Source organism: Cibotium barometz, chromosome 27 (genome assembly GCF_041138505.1).
Source record: "Cibotium barometz isolate CiBa-2024 chromosome 27, ASM4113850v1, whole genome shotgun sequence".
NCBI classification, from domain to species: Eukaryota; Viridiplantae; Streptophyta; class Polypodiopsida; order Cyatheales; family Cibotiaceae; genus Cibotium; species Cibotium barometz.
The window spans coordinates 54626080-54634404 of record NC_141072.1 but is presented as its reverse complement, the minus strand read 5'-3'; positions in this window follow the sequence as shown (position 1 = coordinate 54634404).

The window sequence follows — 8325 nt, the reverse complement described above, 5'->3', positions numbered from 1 at the left end:
TGCCTTGATTGCTTTTTTTGTCAAACGTAACATCACCCCACATATTCGTTCAACTAAAACAACAAAACAGGCTTGGGATATTCTAGCTGGTTTGTATGCAGGTCGTAACGAGGCAAAAATCTCTTACTTGCGTAAAGAGCTAGAATTGAAGATTATGCAGGAAGATGATGACATGAATGTTTTTCTTGCTGAGATTAAAGATCTCAAGGAACAGTTGATTTTTGCAGGTGAGATTATTCCTGATCATTCTCTTGTGCAGACTGTTCTTGATGCTTTACCTGAGACATATCAGACTTTTGCTTCCACGTGGAGACTTCTTACTGAGGACAGACCTGATGTTGTCAAGTATGATACTTTAGTCAACAAGCTCTTGCAAGAAGCGCAGTCCAGGCAAAATAGGGCCAGGCAACGTGCAGTTGATCAAGCATTTATTGCTGCCCAGCAGCAGAGAAGAAGTGGTAAGGCAGTCCCTTCCACTGTTTCTTCTCCTATTAGTAGGTCTGCAACTTCTTCTCCTTCCACAGGTAGCAACAATAAGTCTGAGAAGACTCTTGATAAAGGCAAGAAAAAGACCAGGTACAACTATTGTAAGGCAAATGATCATGTCATTAAGAATTGCCCTAAGCTAAAGGCTAAAGAGACAAAGAAGAAAGAGTCAAATGCAGCCACAATAGCGAATGCTTCTACAAATGCAGATTCTGCAAATGTTGTGCAGGATACAGAATGGGCGTTTAGCGTGTATTGCCAGTATGACCCATCTGTACATGATGCATGTTTGGCAGTTTCTGTTGACTCTAATGTATGGTATTTTGACAGTGGTGCTACAAAGCACATTACCTCGCATCGTGATATGTTCACTTGTCTTGAGGCTGTCTCTAATGGGAATACTGTCACATGTGCCAATAATGCTTCTTACCCAGTGAAGGGCGTTGATAAAATTATGCTTACTGTTATAAATGGCAGCGCTTTCACACTTTTAGATGCTTTGTATGTGCCAGGGATAAAGAAGAATCTATTGTCTGTCTCTACGCTTGCTAGACTTGGACTTGTAGTCAAATTTGTGGATGACAGATGTACTGTTCATGATTTGACTTCTGGTGATACGATTATTGCATCTGGCACCTTGTTTCGTGGGTTGTATAGGCTCAATTCTTATGACAAGTGTGTGGAAGATTCGGCAAATGTAGTTTCTGATGAAAAGGCAGTTTCAGATGCAAAACTATGGCATGCTCATTTTGGTCATCTGAACTTTGCTAGTTTGCTGCGTTTGCAGAAATTTGATATGGTTGCTTCATTGCCCCCTCTTGAGGCACCATTGAAACATGTTTGTGAAGGCTGTATTTTGGGCAAAATGCAGCGTTCTACGTTTCCAAAGGATGGTTCTGTGCGGGCCACTCGCAAATTACAACTTGTACATAGTGATGTATGTGGGCCTATGCAAACTCCGTCATTTGGTAAACACTTGTACTTCGTGACTTTCATTGATGATTACTCAAGGCATGCATGGATCCAACTGAAGGCAAAGTCCGAAGTGTTTTTGTGCTTCAAACAGTTTTTTCTTATGGTTGAAAATGTATCCAATTGTACTGTGGGCACCCTCCGTTCTGATCGAAGGGGGGAGTACATGTCTAAAGAGTTTGATGCATTTCTGGCTAGTCGCGGGATAAAACACCAATGTACAGTGCCGTATACCCCTCAGCAAAATGGTATTGCTGAGAGGAAAAACAGGTCACTTATGGAGATGGCACGATGTATGGTCAAGAGCCAAGCTTTGCCACATGCGTTTTGGCTTGAGGCTGTCGTGTGCTGCATATGTACTCAACAGGTGTCCCACTAAGGCCTTGCAGTCTATTACTCCATACGAAGCTTGGCATGGCAGGAAGCCTTCTATTGGTCACTTGCGTGTCTTTGGTTGCTTGGCCTATGCTTTAGTGCCTGTGCAACAATGCAGAAAATTGGATGATAAGGCTGTCAAATGCATTTTTGTTGGCTACAGTGCTGAGAGCAAGGGTTACAGATTGCATCATCCACAGTCAAAGTATATCTTGATTAGTCGAGATGTTGTTTTTGTAGAAAATGCTGTGCAACCTTTGTTATCATGTAACAAAGAGACATGTGTGAGCTCACGGGATATATTTGATACATTGTTGCCTCTCTGTTTACAGGTGGGAATTCAAATGTAAGTCCTAATGAGCCAAATATTCAGCCTATGCAGATTTCAAACGACATCATAGATCAGCCTATTTCTGATGCAGATTTACAGGATGTAATTTCTGAGGATAGGGCTGAAAATGAGCAGGCTAAAGGTATGCCTAAATGACTGGTGCAAACCTTGCGTGATAGTAAAATTGATGCACCTATATGTAGTCGTACTCGTTCAGGTTTTCAGCATGCCTCTTATGCATCAGATTGTTATGCTTTGGCTGTGTCTAGTATGTGTGAAGAGGAAGAACCTCTTTCATTTGATGAGACACAAAAATCAGAAAATTGGTTGGCTGCAATGCAAAGTGAATATGATGCTATAATGAATAATGGTACATGGTCTTTGTGTGATTTGCCTATTGGTAAAAAGGCCATTGGATGTAAGTGGGTTTTTAAGTTGAAACGAAAGCCAGATGGCAGTGTTGATCACTATAAGGCTAGACTTGTTGCAAAGGGTTATGCTCAAGAAAAGGGCATTGATTTTGATGAGACCTTTGCTCCCACTTGTCGTATGACTATCATTCGTATTGTGCATTGGCAGCTCATAATGGTTGGAATGTACATCAGCTGGACATAAAGACTGCGTTCTTGAATGGAGATTTTGTCATGAGAATATATTTTAAATCCTCTAGAAAAATATTATTTATCCCCTCTTGAGTAATTTGGGGACGCCTAGATTACTCTTGCGTCATGCCGGCTAGGTTAATATCGTGGTTGACACCACTGTAAATATTAATACGTGCGGTATATGACATATGTTTGAGGCCACCTATGATTATTTCAGTTAGGTTTGTATGGCAGGGTGATTCCTGGGGTACTTACGCCTGGTAGTCATGAGTTGGTGATGATTTGTGCTTGTTTAATATTTGTGGGATTAATTTAATAATTAATTGGGCTTATATTTTCAGGTGATGAAGACTATGGAAATTGAAGAGTTTACTTTGGAAGAAATGTCTTGGTTCATCACATTTCATTTTTGGCAAGCATAGTAGCTTGTAACCTTAGCAAATGATTTTTTCATTTTGAACTTTAGGAAAGATACATTTATTTATGTGAAATTTATTAAAGCCTATGACTTTACCCTAGTCCCAATATTTGACACTCTATTTTTGTTAAAGAAGAGTGCCGTGCTCTCTAAAAAGCACATCTTGTATATTTTGGGGGCTATGGCCTAATTTTGGTAAAAAAGAAAGCTAATAAAGAAATACTCGTGTGTGGGGAGAGGCCACGCACAAGAGGGGGGAAGATTGCACCCAATATGGTCTATTGAGCTAAGTATTTTTGTTTAAGTGTTTAATTTTTTTCAATTGATTTGATTTAGTTGAAGCTTACAAAGCAATGGTTTCTATGCTTGAATTAATTCTTGTGAATTCTCTACTCTTCCATAATCAATTCCTAGAATAAGATTCCGGTTGCAGTGGTATTAGAGCTTGGGCTAGGAGATTTGTGGAGAAGGTAGGAAAGGGCTTCAACTTCTCAAAAATCAAGAAAGTGCAGGAATTTATCCAGTGGACAGAAGGGTGTTTTGTAGATCTTTATCCAAAGGTCAAAGATTCAAAACTAGATCTACTCTCAAACCCACTCACCACCCTGCAAAACCATCCCTCTCTATCAAAAAGTGGTTTTTCCAAATACTCAGTGAAATCAAAATCTGACCGTATGGATGAAATCCTCATAGCCAAAAACCTCACGGGTTTCTCTCAGAAATCAGAAAGATTCAAGCATGAGCAAATCTATAATGGACGGAGGAGGTAAATCTCTGTAAATCTATAATGGACGGAGGAGGTAAATCTCTGTAAAAGCCATCAAAAATCACCAAGGAAATTTGTGGAGAAGGAGGCGCACGGCAGCAGCCTGCCGGCGCAAAACGACGTGTGGAGAGATTTTTTAAAAAAAAGCTACAAGCCTAATCCTCTCCATAATATCTAATCAAGCTTAATCACTTTTTTTTAATCAACTCTTACTTTTCCCAATCCCCATACACGTCACATCACTCCTTTTTGAACCTTTACTTCTCCTATTTTCAAATTTGAAGAGAAATTTCAAGGGTTTTCAATTCTAAAAATTTCTGGGTGCAGAAAAGTGATTTACAGGTTTTAAAAGGCTTGAAAATTGCTTAGAAAAGGCCAGAAAATTCCGAAATCGCTTCTGAAAAATTCTGAAAAAATTTCAAAAAAATATTACAGAGATTGGGCAAGGTTTACAGGACTGTTTCAGCAAGTTTCAAAGTGCAAAAAAATTATTTCATCAACAATTCGACTAGCCCAAGACTCTTGAATCACGCGAAATCGTTCGAGATTTATTTGAGGCAACGAGAATTCAATTAAGCCATTGAACAACGTCTTTGTTCAGCTTCAACCAAGATCAAATTACGGGAGAAAGACAAGATAAGTACTTATTTTTGCTTTATTTATTCACATCAAATAAAGTAAAATTTTATTTATCTACATCATTTACACAAGCACTATGGCAGATTTGCCTATCTCGCCATCAATTCAAGAGCAACTCCTTTCTTTACAACATCAAATTGTAGAAGAAAGAGAGAAGTGTATTGAATTGGAAAGACAGCTCACAAGTCGTAGACGTAAGCGTGACTCTTTGCTATCTTTTGATGACGAAGATGACACTATTCAAAGGGATGTAAATGCTACATTGCAAGCACAAAGGTCACAAAAAGAATCCAAGATTAGTCGGAAAGCTTTCACATTTCAAAATTATGATGGAAAGAAGGATGCTAGGGTCATTTTAGCTTGGCTTAGTCAACTAGATGACTATTTTTCTGGAGAAAAATTTTCAGAGTGATAAGATTAAATGTGCAGTCAATCATTTGGTAGACAATGCAGCTTTATGGTGGAGTGTAATAAAGCAAGGTCGTGACAAGCCAGATTCTTGGAAAAGATTTCAACGGCTGGTTAAAAAGCACTTTTTACCCTCACAATTCAAGTCCAAAGTTAGGCACCAATGGGACACTTTGCATCAATTGGAAAAGGAAACTATGTCACAGCATGTAGAAAAGTTCTGGAATACTTTATTACAGGTGCAGGTTGTGGATAGAGTTAGCGAGAAAGACCAAAAAAGGAAGTTCATATCGGGCCTTAGATCTACTGTTAGGGCCGATGTGAATATGTTTCAACCTCATTCACTATCTTCTGCAATATCTTTGGCAACTAATTCAGAATGTAAAAATGGTTTTTCGAAAGAGATTAAAGCACATGAGGGTACTTCTTCTAAACCATTTACTAAATCTTTTTATGTTTCAAAGAAGATGTATAAACCAGGTTATGACAAAGGCAAGGACGAGGCTAAAGGCACCATGAGTACCAATAAGAAAGTCAATGGTGGCAAACCGAAGACATCTCCTATCAAATGTTTTAAGTGCCACAAAGAAGGTCACATAGCACCGAATTGTCCAGAGCGTACCAAGAATTCAACACCAGCAGCAACAGCTCGAGTCAATATGATTGAAGAAGACGACAATGAAGAAGAATCATTCGAGCAAGAGGGTAATTCCGATCCAGATTACTCAGAACAAGAAGGTAAACCTCATGTTCATTCTTTGCTTAAAATAAAAGGAACGATAAATGGACATGAAGTTCTTATTTTGCATGATGATGGTAGTACACATGATTTCATTTCTGAAAAGGCACTTAGAGCATTAAATCTTCATTCTTCACCCACGCACTATAAAGTCAAAGTAGCATTTACTGGAACAAAGTATAATTGCATGTAAGAGGTGAAAGATTTGGATTTATGCATCAAACCTTTAACAGAAAAGAGGGATTTCTTAGTTGCACCTTTACAAGGGGTAGATATAATTTTGGGTATGCCTTGGAGACACAAATACAATCCTATTATAGACTATGACACTCATAGCATTTCTCTAAGGAAGGACAATGAAAATATTATCCTCCAGTATTAAGTCAAAGGAGAAATGAGTCCTTTGTTGAGTCACACTCAAGCAAAGAGAGCTCTAAGAAAAAGAGACAAGACTTATATGGTATGGGTTAACCAGCTTGATGCTGAGTCTGACACATCCAAAAGTCCAAAGTTTGATCTTTTTATCTCCAAATTTAGTGAATGTTTCATGGAAGATCTACCTCCAGGATTACCTAAGTCTAGGACTGAGGATCGTAGTATTGACTTATTGCCTGGAAATTCTCCGTCTTGTAAAGCTCCCTATAGAGTCAACAATTTAGAGCAAAAAGAAATCTAAAGCCAAATAGAAGACTTGCTCGAGAGAGGCCTTATTCGACCTAGTAGTTCACCTTTTGGAGCTCCAGTACTTCTTGTTAAGAAGAAGAACGGAACTTACCGAATGTGTGTAGACTATCGTGCATTGAATAAGATTACTATCAAGAACAGATATCCTATTCCTAGGGTAGATGATCTCCTTGACAAGCTTAGAGGATCAAAGGTCTTTAGCAAGATTGACCTAAAGTCTGGGTATTATCAAGTTCGTAGTATGACTCAATCTGACATTTTCAAGATAGCTTTTAGAACCCAAACAGGTCATTATGAGTTTTTGGTTATGCCATTTGGTTTGACCAATGCTCCAGCTACTTTCAGCCGTATGATGAATCGCATATTCCTTAAGTTTCAAAGTTTTGTTATAGTGTTCTTTGATGACATTCTTGTTTTCAGCAAGGATCGACAAGAGCATGAACAACACTTGGAACAAGTGTTCAATCTTTTGAGAGAAAATGAATTGTATGTCAATCCTGAAAAGAGTTCTTTCTTTCAAGAGGAGATTGAATACTTAGGTCATATAGTATCGGCTGAAGGGATTCGTGTAGATCCTAAGAAAATTGAGTGTATTACTTCTTGGCCTATGCCTAGAAACATACATGATCTTAGATCTTTTCTTGGCCTATGTAGTTATTATAGGAAGTTCGTCAAGAATTTTGCTTGTATTGCTCATCCTTTAACTAAACTTCTTAAGAAAGCTACAAATTTCTATTGGACTGAAAAGCAAGATAAATCTTTTGCAACACTCAAGAATGCTTTAACACAAGCACCAATTCTAACACTACCTGATTTTCAAAGACCATTCTTTATAGTAGTGAGACTGATGCTAGTGGCAAAGGATTTGGAGCTGTTCTTATGCAAGACAACCATCCTATTGCTTATCAAAGTAGAAAGCTTAAGCCTGCAGAGCAAAATTATAGCACTTATGACAAGGAATTAGCAGCAGTAGTGCATGCTTTGAAAATCTGGAAGCATTACCTAATGGGCTCTGAATTTCTCATCAAGACAGACCAACAAAGCATTAGGCATTTGCTTACGCAACCTCTTATTTCAGATAGGCATATCAAATGGGCAGCTTTCATTCAAAGTTTCCAACCTATGATTCAATATCAACCTGGAAAAGAAAATGTTGTTGCCGATGCTTTGAGTCGAAGACCAAATATCAACAACATTTCCATAATTGAAAGTGAACCATTTGTACTTATGAAAGAAACTTACAAAGTTGATCCAGATTTTTCTCAAATATGGATCAAATTGCGTGAAAACAATTGGACACCTCACAGAAGTTATTCTCATAATGATGGCTATCTTTTCTTTGAGAAAAGATTGTGCATTACTCAACCTTATAGACAACTTGTCTTGGAAGAGATGCACCAACCACCATTTGTGGAACATAGAGGAGTTTCCGCAACACTTCAAGTAGTTTCTCGAGAATTCTATTGGCCTCATTTGAAGAATGATGTAGCTAAATTTGTAGCTGAATGTAACATTTGCCAAACAATTAAAAGCTACAAAGGCAAAGCTTTAGGATTGCTTATGCCTCTACCTATTCCTAATAGACCATGGGAACAAGTGTCTATGGACTTCATTACTGGCTTCCCTATTACTTCCAGTCACCATGACATGATTTGGACAATAGTGGACAGATTTAGTAAGCAAGCCTATTTCATTCCATGTAAAAAGACACTAACTTCTCAGCAAGCCGCAAACATATTTGTTAAGCAAATTTTTGTTCATTATGGACCACCCAAAGTGATAGTTTTTGATAGAGATTCTAAATTTTGTACTCACTTTTGGGTTGCTCTTTTCTCAAACTTAGGCACTAAGTTAGATTTTTCCACGACTTTCCATCCGGAATCGAATGGACAAACTGAAGTC